The sequence below is a fragment of the Python bivittatus genome, unplaced genomic scaffold (genome assembly GCF_059951505.1).
Source record: "Python bivittatus isolate LINGU-HERP-01145 unplaced genomic scaffold, Pbiv_v1 ctg000850_np1212, whole genome shotgun sequence".
NCBI lineage: Eukaryota > Metazoa > Chordata > Lepidosauria > Squamata > Pythonidae > Python > Python bivittatus.
The window spans coordinates 8,329,517-8,348,365 of NW_028277112.1; the positions used below are offsets into that span (position 1 = coordinate 8,329,517).

Below are 18,849 nucleotides of genomic sequence, written 5' to 3' on the forward strand. Positions count from 1 at the left end.
CATAGGCTATGTATTTTCAATTACATACAGTAGAATTATGATTTAGAAAACAGTTCAAGTTGCTAAATAAGGACATATAATAAACTAATTTGGATTAAACAAAGCTCTTCATCCTTAGATATTAGATTGAGTCCAAATGTAGTCATGCTCACTTTGTTCCATCACTGACAATTTAGTCATGGCTAACTTGTCTTACTGGGTCCCAACCTTACCCATAATAAAGCAATTAGTTTTATTCATCAGAGAGTGGAGTCATATAAATTAATTTACTGTTTTAAGGGGTCTTGGTATTGCAGAGTTGGAGAACTCCTGCCTTGTGGGATGGAAAACTTCATGTGAGACTAAATTATTTGTCTAGTTACTTTGGTCCCATTTAGACCTTTAAAGGTCCTAATCAGTACCTTGAATTGTGTCTATAAACAGATTTGTAATTAGTGTAGATGAAATATTGACAGTTTTTTGGAACAAATCATTTTAATATAATTAAAGAAGGAAACATAACCCTGTACACATTTATCAAGTTGAAGTGCATGAATATTGGACATTTCTGTATTTTTTTTCACATTGTTTCCAATAATTAAGTCACTGTGTTGCTGCCTTTTTATGGTTAACAGATCTGGGCTGCAAAAAATCTTGACAGCCACTAGATGGTAACAAGGGGATATAGAAAAATGCTGCTGTCTAGCAGTCATCTAGATGTTTGCAGCCTTGATCAGATAACCCTACAGTTTCTACAGAATAAAATGTGTTCTAGAGGCAAGGTATTGAGTATTGTCACTGAACAATACTAGGCTCTGCATGTGTGTCCTCTATGATAATTCAAAGTTCCAAAAGTTGAAAATGATTCAATAATAACAAAATGCATAGTGTGTGTGTTTTGTGAAGATATACTGTGGTATAATTTAGTCACATAATTAGTTTAAAAAGGTGTAAGACTTTAATAATTATTGGAACCTGATCCTCAGTTGAATTTTATTTTGACAACTGTTACTAATTCTATGAAACTACATCCTATATTTGTCTTAGAAAGCTTAGTCTTTGGGTTTTTGTTTTCTTTTTGTATTGCCAAACTTATTTTTGTAATTCAAATTCAAAGTTGTTCAGGAAAATATTAGACAACTTTATGGCAAAATTGACAAGTTCAAGCCCTGTTGTAAATGCTTGCATAAGATTTATCCATATACTTTTGTAATCACTGTGTGAGAAGCAGGAAGATGTAAGCATGAATTTAGAATTTATTTGTCCTTACAGTATAGTTGAGAAAGATTGATAAATTTCTTCTGGATTTCTAGTGAAGTTCCCTTTCAAACCTGAGAAAATAAATCCTAATGATATCACATCTGGCTAAAGTTAACTAATCAAGTACCACTGAATCAGTGAAACCACTTAATAATGACTATTATTATTATTACTATGTACTATAAGTATTACTGAGAAAAACTATGAAATAAGAGCAACAATGTTACAACTTACTTCCGAATAAGGCTTCATCCTTAACCAGGATTACTTTTGGATGAATTGGGCTCATTTTCTGTCAAATGTATTGGTGTAATGGTATGTGGGAATGACCTTGGGAGGCAAGAGGAAGAGCCACAGACTAGACAACCATCATGTATAAAGTATCTTAGCCCACAAAAACAGAAAAGATGTGGGAAGCATTTCAGAAGGGACCCTCCCTAGTTTTCTGGATAGTAAAAGTAAAGGAGGTAAGAAATACTTTCAGACTTCGAAGATTCTGTTATTGTAACCTTACAATAAAGGTAGTGTTAGTACTCATGGGTTGCGCTTCTTGTCTGGACTACCTCAAAAGTCTGACAATTGATCCCCAAAAGTGTGGCTTCTTTTATGCTATGATTTCAGGGCTTACATCCTTTTCACATCCTGAGTTAGAATTTTGGTTGCTCCCTTTCTATAGTATTTTGGGGAAATATATTCAGTGGTAAAATGCTAGGTCCCAAATCCAGTTCCTGGAATATTGAGTTACCAGGATTAGTAGTTATGGAAAAGATGCATGAGACTGCCAGTAAGACTACACATAGGTAAAGTAGATGGATGAATGGTGTGATCTGTTACAAGAAAGTTTCTTATACAGAATTAAAATTTCCACAGAGAAACCCAATGTGTATTGGGCAGATTTTGCTTATGGTTCCAATAATCTATCTTCTACATGTCCTTCTATTATCCAAGTCATTATTAGCATGGCATTAACCAAGGTGACTTTATTAAGGTAAAGGTAAAGGTCCATGGCTAATATAAGCCCCACTGATTTCTGTGATATTATTCTAATATGACTCATTACTCATGCCCATGGTGTTTAAACAAGGAGCTTTGTGAACCATATTCACAAGTAAATGCTTGGTGGTTCACAACGTTTTTAAATTAAGCTTCTAAATAACTTATCTGAGGAAGATAGGTGCAGTCATACTATAACTTGAGTCTAGGGAGTTGTTATTCTAATTTTATGTTAGTATGTGTGTGTGTGTATTTTGTGGAGTACCATAATCTCATAGCCAAACACTCGTAAGACATTGTAAAATTACATTTTATACTACATTGAGCCTATGGGAAATAAGGAAATGCTACCACATGCTGAATTTTTTTAGAAACTAGGGTTACTGAATGCTTTCATAGAGTACCTTTTAATTACATAGGATATTTTCAGAAATATAACCTCATCCCAGTAATACATATATGAAAGTCATTTTGAAGTGTCAGTTCACATTTGAAGTAATCTTAAGACCAGATCTAAAAATACTTGATTAATCAGAAAATAATGATCAATATAGCTTTAGTTTCTTCATTGTAGTCATAGTACAGATAAACAAGTGGATTCTGTACTTTTTCAGATGGTCCTTTGGAACTTCCTAGTAAACATACTTTTGGCATGAAGAATCTATCTTTTGATTGCACAGACATGTCTCACCCGGCCCCGTTCCTCTCGGGGATTCCCTATCTTGGCAGTTTTTAAATTACAATTTTGTCAAGCAGTTATCCATTTGTAGCACTTAGTGTTTATCAAATAGTATAAATTGAGTGTTTGTCATGAATGTTCAGGCTGCAAACCCCAACCCCACATTTACTGGCAGCCAGACAGCATCTGAGTCAACGTATAAGAGAGGAAGTTGTCCTTTGTCATACAGGAATGAGATGTCTTTGGCACACAGGCCCTGTCATGCCTTAACCACTCCCTCTCCTGGATAGGAAGAAGCTTTTAAAAAAGAACTAGAGGCAGAACTCTGGGGAAATGGAGGAGGACACTGCTGTACCTGAGCTGGGAAAATTAGTGTGGTATAGCATTCCCCCCAGTAGCACTGATACATAGTTAGGATTACTGCAAGAAGGTCCAAGGAAAAGAAGCATAGAACTTTACTTTGGAATACAGATTATCTTTAAGATATAAGAATTGTTTTAATTAGAAGGTGCATTAAGTTTTTAGGTGTTTTATCTATGTGTGTTAGTTAAAGCTTACTGTTTCTTGTTCTTGTTACTTTGCATAACTAGGGGCATTCTGGGTAATGTCCAGACTTTTTTCCTAAAGATATTCTTTATTAACATTTTATGAGCTGAAATCTAATTTGGAAGCAATATCCTGCCCTAGCTCCCAAATTCAGATGGACCCAGATCAGGCAGTCTAAAAGATGGTCTGATTCAGAAGGCATTGTTATCTTACAAAGGCTTGGGTGAACAGGAGTGTTTTCAACTGTTCTCTAAAAGAAGACAGAATGGGATCCAGCTATACTTCCCTTGGGAGAGAATTCCAGAATTGGGCCACTGCTCAAACCACTGTAGTTTGAGCTGAAACCAGCAGTGAGACCATGAGCTGGACTTCTGTTTCAATTTGCACATTTTCTAATTTAAAGTTGTTTTGTAAAGTTAAATATTAAGTAAATGTTTCTGCACACCTAAGAAAGAAGATATATTTTCAGTGGCAAAAACGATCTAATTGTGCCGTAATGCAAAACAACAGAGCTCTAAACACTACATATCAAAAGAGACTGAATAACGTGAAAACATTTTCTTTATTCCTTTCAGTATATTAATGGCATTTGTAAAAATTGGCAGAATATGTTCCTCATCTTCCTGAAGTCCCTTTGCATCCCCAAATCTTTGAAAAGTTAGGAAGCCTTCTGGAATAGTTGTAGCGTGTTTAAGTGCAGAGAGAGGAAGAAATGAAGAGAAAATCTGCTTGTGTAACAATAGATGGAACTCTTGGGAAACAATGCAAATGTTATTCCAATTAAGGTGGCTTTTTTATTGTGTTTTAAACTATCTAGGCCAGACCCTGAGAGCAGGTGGTACATTTTTCTCTAGAGAAAGTCATCTTTATTGTCATTGCTCTTCACAGAGGTAGTTTCATGTGAGTTTCAATAAGGCTGTTCACCAACTTTAGGGGTAATGTGCTGTGAAATTACCCTGTTAATGTAGGTAGAAACCCATCAGAGCTGTGAATGAAGTCGCATGAAAGAAATTTAGTTGCAACAGCCGAGATAGTTCAGAGCTTTGAAATTTTGTTCTAAAGTTTGTTCCAATTTTTCTAACATTTGTTCTAATTTTTCTAATTTTCTTTTGAGGAAATAGGTTATCTTATATCCACTTTCAAGATGTGTTGGATTTAAGAGAACTCAAATAAAAATATTAGATCCATGTTGAAATCTGACTATAGTTTGAGAATCTGTTTATGAGATTTTAGTAATACATTCCAAACCCAAATTCATCCAGGAGCATACACCGTTAGCACCCTGTTCTTTCACTGTTCATTCAACTTAATGGACAATCAACACCACAGTGATGTGTTATAAATAGGCCATAAGTATTTAGGCTGCAACATATTTTAATTGGGAATACTATAGAATCCCTTCTCAACTACACCAGTCACTAATGGATGCCAGACCAACATATAAATGTAAGCCAAGCCATAGTTCAATATCATTTCTTAGAAACAACTCAAAACCTAATTCCTAGGCCTCATGCAATGCCAGTGTATGGAAATGTAACTAAATAAGATACAATCTAGAATGTATAAATTCTAGCGAGCTATAAAAAGGTCTCAGGAGTAACCTTGTGCAATATTTTATACATAAAAAATCTGAGTTTGGAATACTTTCAGTGTTCATTGGTATTCAGATTTATGAGACTAAACTTTATTGTACTTGTAGAATTTCAACTTTCATGTAAACCAGTTTATTAAAGAAAAGAATATTATTTGGATATGGGTGTTTGGTTGAAGTCACAAATGCTGCTGTAGTTTTTTTGCCAGTTTTAAATTTACCTTTGTATTTACTAAAATATCAGCCATGCAGTATATCTTAGAGATAAGGAGAACACCCATGATTTGATTCAGCAAGTTTGAATATAGTAGTTGATTCAGTGAGACTGAATTGAGCTGATTGAATAAAAACTGTGGATGCAAAACATCCATTAAATCACTGAATTGCTTTGAAGACTCCTGATTCAGTGCATCAGCTGGATGTTAATTATTGCAGCATTCTCAAGACTGAATAGGATGAAGTATATACTGAACTATCGATCAGAGGTGGAGACACTGGCTTCCTGAATGACAAGCATCAGATTTAATTATGCCCTGGGGTAAACTAGAATGCTTTGCTTTTAGCAGCATTTTAATTATCTAATGAAGCGGAAGAAATAATGTAGCTATCTCTAATCTTTTCCTCACTGTTAAATGAATTGGAAATGTAGTTTTGATAGATTCTGTGAATTATTAAGAAAATGAAAATGGTGAATTAAGCGAAAGAAGAACTTCTTTTCAATACAGGCAAGGCATTGTTCTTCAAACAGCTGAATAAAGGAAGAAGATCATGACTTGGAAACAATAGTTCTTTGTTAACAGATTACTTTTTAAAAATGTAATATTGTCCCATTGGTAATTCATACACTTACAGTGAAAATCAAACAAGGGTTTTGTCTGGATGAGATCTTGCTTTTCCAGGTGAATAGTTTTTATGCATGAGGCAAAAGAATTTATTTCTTTTGTGGCTCAATAAACTGCAGAGTCACTTCTGGTCTGGACAGTTCACTCATAATTTCAGGTTGTTGGATTCTTTTTAAAATTGTAGTTAAATTTTTGGTCTGGCATTTTGAATTACTATATTCTCCAGCATTTTTAGAATTGTCAAAACTAACATTTAATTTTATTCTTTTTGCACATTTAGTGTAGATAGGGAGGTTTTGAAACACTGGAAAAAAATCAGTCTTCTGTTGTAAAATGAACTCACCATTTATCCGTTGAATTTGCCATAGGTATTAATTAATTAATTAATTAATTAATATTGGAAATGAAAAATAATCCTTCTATTCAGTGAGTTTCGTTTTGTATACTTAAAGCATGAAAACAATGTTTCAAAGAGAAAGTTGCATTTTATTTTATTTGTAACACATTTGAATTTTATATTCTGTTATTTGACCATGAAACGGAAAGTATTGGCATGTTTTCAGCCTGTTCCTCCTGGTAAAGTTGTTCAGGATCTCCATTTCAAACATTTAAATTATTTTGCAGAAGTTAAAATAGAAGAATAGCTTGACAGTTTGCTGCCATACTATAAATTAAATTGCCCTCAGCTTTTTTTTTTTTTTTTAGTTTTAGATACTGTTTGTTAAACAAAGGAAATGAAATATAAAGGGAAAAGTAGTTTTGCCAAAATAATTTAATCCCAGCCAATCACTGACAATTAGTTAAGCAACACAAGACCTAACTCTAATAATATCGCTCATATCCTACTTTTGACAGTCTGCACTGGTTGCCAGAATGACAAGTGGGAAATTTGAAAGCAAAATACTAAACTGTTTCTGAATTTATGAATATTCGGCAATTCCTTGGAGCTTTGTCACATGACTTCTACTGTTGGGTGGAGGTGCATTAATATTCTTTCAGTCTTACTTCCAGCCATCCTGGAACACTGAAATTGATTCTCCACTTTTGTAAACATTACTTACCATCAAAGCAATTTTGTTGTCAAAATTAATAGCCATACTGAATGTGCACTGACTTATAATGACCACCTGGCATATAAAAGTAACATTGAGATCCAACTCTTATGAGATGACATTTATAAAGATGGTATTGAGACATTCCAGTTCTCAGATCTAGGAAGAGAATAAACTTAGCTTTCAGCTTTGAAGACTGTAGGTAGCCTGAATGCATGTGTTTCCTGACATAGCCAGCAGTCAGCTGTAATCCCCAGTGTGAAGGCTAAGACTTCAGTGCTACTACATCTGTCATTTCTCTCTATAATTTCTCCTCTTTCTATAAACAGTGAACCAAAAAGGGAGAGGAAGAAGTATAAGGAAAAAGGGACAAGCCTGAAAACTTTACTCAGTTGTTTTCACTACATGTAAATTCACAAGTGAGGAAGTTTGCACTAGTCCATTCCTTCATCATTGATCTTAGTACACATATATCTATTACATCTATTTGTTGATTTGTATTGTTTTCATTGACGAGTCCTACAGCAGATACATACCACATTCAAATTTTCACTCAATTAATTTTACAAAAAATCAGTAAAACAGTAATTTCATGTGTCTTAAAAACAGTACATCATTTTAAAAATCCCCATAATGCAGCACTGAACAACCTAAGCATGCATCTTGAAACAAAAAGTGCAACAGTCAGATTTAACCAAACACCTGATGTTTGTTAAGCATCTAAATTTGTGGATCTCAGCACAATTCGCATGTGTGTGTGTGCATGCAAGTATTATAGTAGATTCTAGGCAAATGTGGCATATTTAAAAGGACATCCTCACTAAATCTTATATTCAGATACGTACATAAGAGAGACAGCACTCTGTCTGAAAGATGACTTGTTACAGAAGAGGGTCTCCTTTATTTATAAAAGTCTGCAAAATTTTATTATCCTGGAAAATTTGGATTCTAAAACACTAGGAAGAGCCTTCATGGACAAAGGTTCTTTGCACACAATCTCCTTCCACATGTCAAAAAAAGGCAAGAAGTATAAAGAGACAAGTTTGCTGCCTGTAGATTGAGGTCTAGACCAGGGATTAAGATAAAACCTCCTTATATCAGCACTAAATATCTAGAGGGTGAAGCAACAAGTTGTTGTCAGGTCTAGACCAAGAGCAGGATTTTCAGGAACTCAAAAAGTCTTGGCATAAGAACACAAATGTATACTGTTACAGAAGTTTTTCCATATTTGAATACTTTCAGACAAAAGGGTAAGTACTGCAGTGTTCCTGGCTTCCATTCACGTACAAATGGTATTAAGTATAACTAGTTGCAGAGATTGGAGTATTCAGGAATAAGGTAGTCCTCACTTGAGAGTAATTAGGACAGGAATTTCCATTGTTAAGCGACACGGTCATAAAGCATGACATCACATGTCCGTCCCACTTAGTGATGGAAATTCTGGCACTTCCAGTTGCTGTTGTTAAGTGAATCACCGTGGGTCGTTAAGTGAGAATGTCATGTGGTCACCATTTGTGACCTCGGCTTCCTCATTTACTTTGCTTGTAGGCAAAGAAGGTCGCAAATGGTGATCATGTGACCATGGGATGCTGCAACCAACATAAGAACAAAGACCAGTCGTAAGTATCACTCATTCAGCACTGTTGTAAGTTCAAACAGTTGTTGAATGAGTGGTCATTAAATGAGGACCACCTGTAATAACCTATTCTCCAGCTAGTTCCCTAATCCCAAAATGACCTTCCAAGCAAATTGGCACTCCTTTGTCTCTCTACCTTTAGGTTCTTAATGTGGTGGTGTCTATTTCTTACAGGCTTTGGAGTCAAGTTCTGTGTTTGGCTCAGAGTCAGGGGTAATAAAAGATGGTTTCATGAACATCTCTGTGCTAGGCACTAACATCTTTAGATCAATCTTGTCAGCTTTTTGCCGATCTTCTGCTCTTCTCCCTCCATTTTGGAAGAAGACTTATCTGAGGGTTATGGGCTATGACATCTGACACCCTATACCAATATATAAATCAGATATCCTTATGTATAATTTCTCTGCTCTTTCTGTTCCCACTTTATTCAGTTGCTTTGATTGCTACCCTATGGATTTCTATAAATATTTTATGTCTTGACTTTGAATTCCTTGAAAGTTGAATCAATCTCTTTATATTAACTTGATTTCTTAAGAGCTGACTCTTTATTTCCTTTAAAGCAGTTATGAATGGACCTAAATGTATCACTTGTTCATATGATTTTTCCAGGGGAATAGAGTTCTTAAAGACCACCTGAATTACAGCATAAAATACTTCTTTAAAAAATGCAGATACATTTATAGGTATACAGTGAGACCTCCAATGATACCAGTAAGGCTTTTAAACTTTACTCAGGTAGATTAAATTTCAGGTCTGTTTCTGTGTTTCTGATTTCATGTTAACTCCTGGCTAGGAGTATATGAATCAACATTTCAATTACATCTATAAAATGGTAATTCATAAGCAGAATTGCACATGTTATCAGTCCACAATTATAAATCTAAGGCTGTATTATTTTTTCAATTCTGAAGCGTAAACTTTTTTGCTGTGCTTCATGCTCAGTGAAACCATAATTGTTCACAAAGCAATTAATCCCAAATTTTGATGTATCATTCAAAAGTACAGGTATATCTTTCAGCTATACTGATTTTGGTAAAGTATTGACAAACTTATCAATATGAAGCCAAAATTAGACAATAGGAGGACAAACATATATCATGACCAAGTGTCCCCTCAGCTATTTTACACTTCTAGCATAAGGAGTTGACTGCTGAATCTTTTTAAATGGTGTGTGTGTCTGTCTGTCTGTCTGTAGATAGACACAAACTTTTGTTGAATTAACTCATCTTAAAATCCTATGAAACACACTTCATATTATATGCATATTCTGTACGCCACCTTGAGTTGTACAGAGAGAGGTGGAGCCCATAAAGTGGAATGCTGATGTGTGTGAGAATGTTGCCCTGGGGTGCTAGGAATTGTGTGTGCATGCGTGCGTGCATGTGTGGTGTTTTTTTTTTTTTAATGTTTTTATTCTTTGAGCCACTCAGTGTTGTGGTTCATAATATGGGTGGCTTTTAAATAAATAAAGCATAAGCTTTTCATGTGAATAAGGGCTGAAACTGTACTTCCATCCCAGCATCTTTCAAATGTATGTTATAGCCTTTAGTACAAGAAATATGATAGAGCTATTGCTAAAAATGGAATCAAACCCTTGCCTTGATATTGCATTTCTTTTATTTACTTACAATTATTTGTATGTTGTCTACCTGACCGATTCTCAGAAGCTTACAATAATATATTGAAAACATCAATAAAATAAAAATGTTAAAATCTTGTTTAAAAATCTTTTAAAATATGGAGCTATTTTCCAATTCCCTCACCAAAGGGCTTGAGGGAGGGTGTGTTTTTCTGAAGGATTAAGAGTGGGAGCTACCTTACCCCAGGGTAAGCTGGTCCACAGAATGGGGGCTGCCACTGAGAAAGCACGTTTTCAGGTGCTCACCGCTCTGACCTTTCTAGGGGCAGGTACTAGAAGCATTCTCTTCTGCTCAGATTGTACCTGAGGAAGGTAGCAAGGGCCCAAACCATATAGATCTTTATGGATAACAATCAGCAGCTTGAATTGGACCCAGAAACCTCTCCGTAATCAGTGCAATTCTTGCAGAATAGGTGTTTTTCTGTTGAATTTGTTAGCACTAGCCAGTAGGTGAGCAACTGCATTCTGTGCCAACCACAGTTTCTGGGTTATGATCGAGAGCAGATGCACATAGAGTGAATTACAATAGTCTGAGAGATAACAAAGCCATGAGCAGCTGTCTTCAGTGCTTCCAGCCTGGCCATGGCTTCCAACTGCTGTTCCAGTAGGAGCCATGATATCAGAGGGTTTGCGTAGTAACTTTCTACTTGTGCCTGTAGTGGTTCTTTGACTTGGTCAGTTGTTCCAAAGATAAATTCAAACCAAAGAATATAAAAAATAATAAAGCTGAAAGTCTGGGAAGTTAAAAATCCTACCATCCTAAGATAACTGTAATTTAGATAAAGAAAATACAAGGCTTTTCCTTCATTACAACATTTTTTAGCATCTTATCAATCTGCTTAACATATCTGTAAAATACTAGCATACCAATATGTCTAAATGATATCATTATATCATTATATATGTATGTAATTATATGTAATTATATATTATGATTATAAATTAAGTAATATTCATTTTATGACATTTATCTTTTCTCATAACCTCAATAGAATTTTTATCTGAAACAAGAATCTGATATATTTACTTTCATAAATAATGTTCCCTTGGAATAACCTTTTCCAAGTATTTAAAAGAATTCAAGTAAAAATGAAACCTAAATCAATTCCGATATAACTGCTGGCTAATTCCAATGCAACATGTAAAACATGATTCTTGGAAGACTCTATTGAAAATGGTGTTTTCTCCACTTTCCTGAATATTAACAACAATGGAGATGTCCTGAGTTTGAGAAGCAAGCTGTTTCAGAGAGAGAGAGAGACCTATAACAAAGAAAACTTGTTTCTGGGGGCTTACTCGTTATTTCCAGTGGTTGGAAACTGGCCAAGGAGTTCAGTATATTAAATTTAAGAGAAGATAAAGAGCATCTTGGACAAGTTCCACAAGTCATCTTGATAGATGAAGAGAGAAAAAAATCTTTCCAATAGCCCAGCTAGAAGTAATAGAATACCACGTTTTGATCCAATTAATAAAAAAGGAGGAAAATCATAATTACACAAAATGTGTTTAAAAAATTCCAGTGCACCATATCAAAGGCTTTTTTACAATACCAATACTTCTGATTTCACTTTTCTGAAAATACATCTGAATGTCAGTTAGTACTCTAAAAATATCAGACACTTGGCAACCTTTTAGAAAACCAGATTGCGCAGAGTGGATCATCAGAGATAATACTGTGTGTAAACTAGACACCAGGGTCGCTGTCAATATTTTTGCATCAATATTTAACAAACTAATTTGATGATAACTTGCAGAGTCAGGATTTTTGTCAACCTTCAAAAAGTTAAAATACAGAAAAATCAAGAAAAAAGTGGGGAAAAGAGGGGAAAAGCGGAGGGGGGGGGAAGAACACAAGAAAAAAAGAGTAGTTTCCGACTTTCCTTGGTACAGGTATAGGTAAAGAAGACTTATCTTTTAGGTATGATGGACAAACAAATGGAAAGACAACATGGAAATTTATTTCTTTATATGATAACTGCAGTGAGACTTCTATATGAGAACTTTCCCTATTTTCAGGGATTTAATAGTTGTTACTTCTTGGAAAGGTAACAGTGCAGCTAAATGGGCAGCTTGATCATGAACATCTATAATGTTAGGAAGAGCTCATATATAAAAACTGATTGATTTCTTCAGTTATATTACACAATCAAGAATAAAAACTAATAATTGTGGATTTATTATGAATAAATGCTTAGTAGTAAAGATACATTGTCTCAACTTTTTCAGCTGAGAGGTAATAATTTTCCAAATCTTTCACCATTTTGCATATCTTTGCCACTTACTGGTACTAGAACTTCATTTGAGTTGTGGTGATGTATAAATACTAAATGAATTAATAATACCAAAGCTTGGTGTTTATTTCATTTTTTTCAGAAACAAAGTCATCCAACATGTGATCTACCAGTGTGAAAAATAAATCACCCCATTAGATTTAAAACTGATTGCACCACCTTTAGCTGCAGTACTGCAACCAATATTTTTTGTAATTAGTGGTTGGTGTGTAAGAATTTTGGTCCATCCCTCTATGGTAGACTGCTTCAGTTCAGTAACATATGAGAGATTTCTAATATGAACTGTTTCTTTTTAGGTCCTGTCACAATCTATCTATCTATCATATGTAGGTCTGGACTGACAGGCCAACTGCCATTCCAAAACATTGAATTTATTATTCTTTATCAATTCTCTTTAGGCTTGTTTGTATATTGGGGGTCATTGTCTTGTTGTATAACTCACTTGTGCTGCAGCTTCAGTTGACAGACATGGGCTGATATTCTCCTGTAGAATTCTTTGATACAAAGCAGAATTCATGCTTCCTTCAATGACAGCAAATAATCTGGAACCTGAGACAGAAAGGAATCCCCAAGCTATGACACTAACACTTCCATGTTTCACAGTTGCACTGTAGAATACAGTGTTTGGATTCCACCAAACAGAGTGACACCCATGTAGCCTCAAAAGTTCCACCTTTTACTTATCCATTCCTCTAGAAGTCTGCAAGGTCATCCAGGCATTTTTTGGCAAACTTAAGGCAAGTATTAACATTCTTTGGAAGCAACAGATTCTGCCTTGCCTCTCACATGAATTCCATTTTATCCAGTGCTGTTCTGATTCCACAATCATGAACATGAGCTTTAGCAAGGCAAGAGAGTCCTGCAAGTTGCTGGATGTTGTTCTAGGTTCTTTATGGCTGCTTGGATAATTTCATGCTGCAGTCCTGAACACTTAGAAAGATTCACTATTGTCCCAAATCTCCATTTTATGTTTCTGTCTGTAGAGTAGTGAAACCCCAGACATTTAAAAATGTTTTTGTAACATTTTCCAGAATGATAGATATTAATGACTTTTTACGGAGGTCTTCAGAAATTTCTTTTGAGTAGGTCAGAATGTTCCTCCAGAATTTGCATGGTAAGGACTTCCTTGTGATGGTGACAGCCAAAGTTTGTGAGATTTATATAGAGCAGGGCTGGCCCAGATCAACTCTTATTGCTTAATTAAGTGCTCACAAAATGGCCCTTATTATTTCTTGGATTGAACTGTGTGGGAGATGATTACTGTACTTCTTCATTCTGTACTGGCACATTGCATGTTGGATGACATTTATAAAGAAATGAAACAGCAACCAAACTTTTTCGTTCACTCAAAGTACCTTTCACATCGGTAGCATGCAGTGTTCAAATCTTAAGCAGGAAAGGTGCTTTGGATGTGGTATGGGAATGTTTGCTAAAACTGTTGATGGCTTTTTAAGGAAGCCATGCCTCTTCCTGGTCTCGTACAGTAGCTTCGTGGGCCCAGGAAAATGTATTTCTGGATTAAAGTACATTAAGGAGACAGCAACATTCTCTCATTGCCTCCTTAACTCAAATGCACCTTTTGAACATCATTGATTCATTCAAATGTGTATTTTTCTGGGCCTGAGCAGGTACCAGGTGAAACCAGGAAAAGATATACTTCTTTAAGGAACTGCTGATAGGTACAGCAAGCATACCCATGTCAGACCCAAAGCATCTTTCCCACTTCAGATCTGAATAGTGCACACTTTTAGTCAATAGGACTCACATGAAGCTCTGATAACATTCAGGGGCAAAGATGTACAAGAATTCAGAAGATCACAAAGGAGGAAAACACTCTTTCACAAAACATAATTGACCATTTCCTCAGCTTTAGACACCTTTGTTGATGCTCCCACCGCCTTTAAATTTATCTCATTGATTGCATATACTGTATTTTCTTAAAATATACTTTGTTCAGACACAGAAAGGAAAATTTCAAGTGGTACTGATGAACAACAGTGTTTGCAAATCTTTAATAGTGAAAGTGAATTTTAATGAGATATTGATAATAATTCTTGTTCTAAACTTGAAAATACATTGTTCTATCCAACTTGTTCTATTTGGTAGCTGAAATATTTGCTCTGCATACATACTCAAAGATGATCAATAGTAATTCAGTGCACTTCTCCATAGTGTTAATCAAATTTATACTACATTTTTACTCATTAAAATTACTTAATGATATGCAAAGCATTTGAAAGAGGTGCTTCACAACATGTGGGAGCATTTGCAAAGCACTTCTTTTCATGCTGTTTCTAGTTGGTGAGGCTTCTGTGGCTGCTTCCAGCTGTCTCCACATGCTGTACATGCTCAGATACTTAATATCTCTGGGAAGAAAAATGCTTTGCATAGTCCTATTCAGATGTCTATTTTGGTTATAAGAATATAAAGTTTTGCAGAACTATAATTATTTTAATTTAAACATCTAGAGTATATTATCTTAATAAAGCGTAAAACATGAAGTAACCTTTTCCTTTTCACGCAAAAAATTGTAGTCTTCAGAGAAAATAAAATACAACACTCTTGGTGGTAAAAGCAGAATGCAATAAAATGTGCTGATACTATAATATGATTTATTTGCATTTCTGCATTTATTTAATATATTTGAGTACGGTTTCCCATTGTTACAAATACTAAAGCAATTTACAGACATTTAGTGCAAATAATAGATTAAACCAATATGAATCCTTTAAAAGTGATATCAAATTAAAAAAAAAACAATACAAAAATAAAACCCAAAACATGCATACCACATTCATACAGGGAAGATCTGTGTGAAGGGGTAGGTCTTTAACAGATACCTCAAAGGTGTTATTCTGGAAATCTCTCAAATTTCAAGAAGGAGGTGTTCCATTGTGGATTATTCCATATCCTGCTGGGTGTTCCAGGGAGTGCTTTTCTCTCACCCCCCCCCCCCCCGGCCGTCCTATGTGCAACATTGCATAACTGATGGGAACCATTGTTGGTTTTCTGAAACTATCAGATAAGATCACTGCCAATTTGGGATAAGAAGTCACTGTCAGCTACTGATATTTGCAAGACATTTGGGGAAATGGGGTGATAGGTATCACATTTTCTAGCCTAACAAAAGTCCAAAGTAATGTCAGGGCTATTCTCTCTTGATTTTAATCATAGATTTTCCATTAGAGTTTTGTTTGACCCCTAAACTTCCTGTTAAATGCTGCTTTGTTGAGGCAAGATCCTGTCATGAAAGGCTGTTGTGTTTGTTTTAGATTGGAACTTAGATATAATGAGATCACAACTCTGTACTTTCACACTCAAGAAGGACAAAACATTCCTTTTGAAAGGTATCCTCTGATACCTTACAGTTCCCTGATAGTGGGAGGGAGGCATTGCCTAAAATGAGATCTTCAACTCTTTCCACATCCAAGTCAGTCCTCCTTAATACCTCCTGCATTTTTGTGTGATGCAATTATACTATTTGATTGGTGTTTGAATGTTGAGCCATTTCTTGGCTAGTCACCATTATACTGGGAAAATGTATAATCCTTTTAGTGATGACTGAATATATTAGCCTGCAACCTGAGACAGTTGACAACCTCGTTTATAAATATTTGGTTCTCAAGCTTTTATAAAGTTCTCTTTGAAAGTCATCAAATCTCTGGGGTTCTTCCTTATCTCTCTGCCTTTTCAAAAGCAGAATAGCAGCCAAGTACTTAGCAAATAGACTTCAGCCTATTTTTCATGTCTTAAAATGTGAACTGACATGGATTGCCAGTGAGACCTGAAGTCTGTCGGTTGCACAGTTATTTGTCCTGACTGGAAACAGGCCTCTACAGTCTCAGAGAGAAGCTCTTTCCAGGCCTAACGTTGAAGGCTTTTATACTTGGAATATGCAAGGCAATAGATGCTTGTTTGTTTATCTGCTTAATAAACAACAAGGGGGAGAAAACAAAATCAATAAAAACACAGGAAAGAAATAAAAACGCTTGGCTAATCAAGCAAAACAACAATTCACCTAACTGCCAGCTGCCTACTCAAATAACGGTCTTAATTGCTTTGTTGGTGATTAAGGACACACCAGGACTATACAATGTTTTGGATTCAGTTCCAAAAAGATGCTTCTGAGTGTGCAAAAAATCAAATCTAGCACCTATCTTTCAGGTGGAAAGCAGCTGTACAGTCCCAGGAAAAGTGAAATTGCTTTAAATGGTTGCACACAGGAGCTATGTTCTTGCCCCTTTGTACTTCACAGCCCCTTTTAGAATTAAATCTGCAGTGCTACACAGCCCTGTTAAATTCAGCATTCTCAGATTGTCTCTGACTGATATGTTCTGTTTTATTCTGAGGGGGAAAATGCATTTTTTTCTAAATAGTGCTGTTCCTGGAAAAAAAAGAAGTTAAGTCTTTTGGTGTAAGCTAAGAAAACATATTTTTGTAATTATACAGGGAACTTGTCCTTTCTTAACATTCTGTTTTTGACTCTGGCTCTTTAAAGCAGAGAGATTTGCCTTTAGCTAAGAGATAACCATATTATTAAATATGTTGATTATGAAAGCAGTGTCAGGCAAAATAAATAATTGGAAGAAACTATTTTGTAATTACTAGTGTTTCATAATAACTGTCAATACATATAGTTGAACATGTCAAAAATATGAATAATTTTATTTTTGTGTGTAATATAGTAAAATTGGGAAAATATATCCATTTCATAAAACCATGATAAAACTATTCACAGAAATTGCCAGAAACACTCTCTATTCTTCAACTGGATATAATGTCAGCTCTGAACCCATATAATGTATTCAGAGTCAATTGGCCAACTGCCATCATAGTGGCCTGAGGACATTACTGCCTGGGAACCCTGCTACAGTTTTGTTAGTATTAGGATTCTTCTTGCCACCACCTCATTTTGACTGAATAGAGTGACTCAGAGATTGGCTGCCCCCTACCCCTCTTTGTGTCAGACTCTGATTATTCACTGATTTCCATGATTAGGGACAGAAAACCTAGGAGTCAGGTAGGCTGAGAAAAGATCAGATTCTGACAGAGATCAGCAGTTTCTTTGTTGAAGAAAGTTGAGTGGACATTTGTTCATGCACAGAAGGTGGAGATGGTGAAGAAACAAAGGGTACATGTGGAAAGGACTGGAGCTTGGAAAGAAGAACATCATAAAGACAGAGGAGGAGGAGAAAAAAGAACAAGGAAGAGAAATTGAGTGAAGGAGAATATCTTGGCATGCAGTGTATTTGCAAATTCTTTGAAAGCATGAGAAAAGAGAATTGTACAGATTAAAAAGATGAAAATGGCTTTTGTTCTATTTAACTGGAGAAAAAGGTTGAAGGATGTGGTGGATAAACTATAAATTCGATGGATGGGATAAGGGAAAGGTGGGAACTAATAACTTCCTGTATCACCACTATTGCTGGGAAAGTAAGGGATGGTCTAAGAAGAAAAGGAAAGAAGGCTGCTGTAATCTTCAGAGAAAAGGGAGTTTGGATTCATTAGGGAGGCCCCTTGGGAACAACTGCTGTTGCCTTTACTGCAAGCAATTTTCTACAGTGGCTGAAAAAGATTTTTGTGGAATATTATAGAATCTGCCATGTGTGATTGCTATGAACAGCCCCTTGACCTCCTTCGGGGGCATGTCCCAGCAAAGGGGGCTAGTGGAAGAAATAGGTGGAAGGCTCTTTGCTGTCCAGGGTGAGAAACAGAGAGTGCAGGGATGGGGGGAAGAGACTGCATGCTGGGCTTTGTGAGAGGAAGGCCAGAGAGGAGTTGGGGTTTCCTGGGTTGGGACACATGCTGGGTGGATTCTGATTGAGGCTTAGGTATATTTATTCTGTTTTGTTGGCTAGCACAGCAACATTAGTTGGATGGCCTATGCCCACTTAATTGAAGGGATGGAGATGAAGGGGGGGAGGGGGGAGTGCTACACTCAAGGGATGAGTGACCATGAGCAGAGTCTCCCAGTCCAGGAACAGGCGCTATTGACACGCAAGATGAATTTGTGAATCAGATTCACTTACAACAACAACAGAACCCACATGTCAAAGCTCAAATGGATAGCCTTCAAGGAGACCCCTTTTTATGGGGCTGAAGGACAATTTTTTCACAATGCTTATTTGTATGTTTCTGTTCTTCTGATCCAACATTACCACAACAATAAGACTGCAGAGCATGAGGGAAATTTTAAGATGTTATATCTTTTGTCAAAGCTCTCTGGTGGCTGCAGGTGAGAGTGGATGTCAAAGACTATGTTGCATGATGTCATCAGGCTAAGGCTGTCTTTGCTAAACTGGCTGGTGTTCCCTTCCCCTGCTGGACAGTTTCCCTGGAGT

General features: G+C 35.9%; 1 protein-coding gene across 4 annotated transcripts in view; it reads left to right on the plus strand.

The window, feature by feature from the left end:
- Window positions 1-18,849, plus strand: part of XRCC4 (X-ray repair cross complementing 4) — a 147,078-nt gene that overhangs the window by 101,918 nt on the left and 26,311 nt on the right. The window lies entirely within an intron of this gene.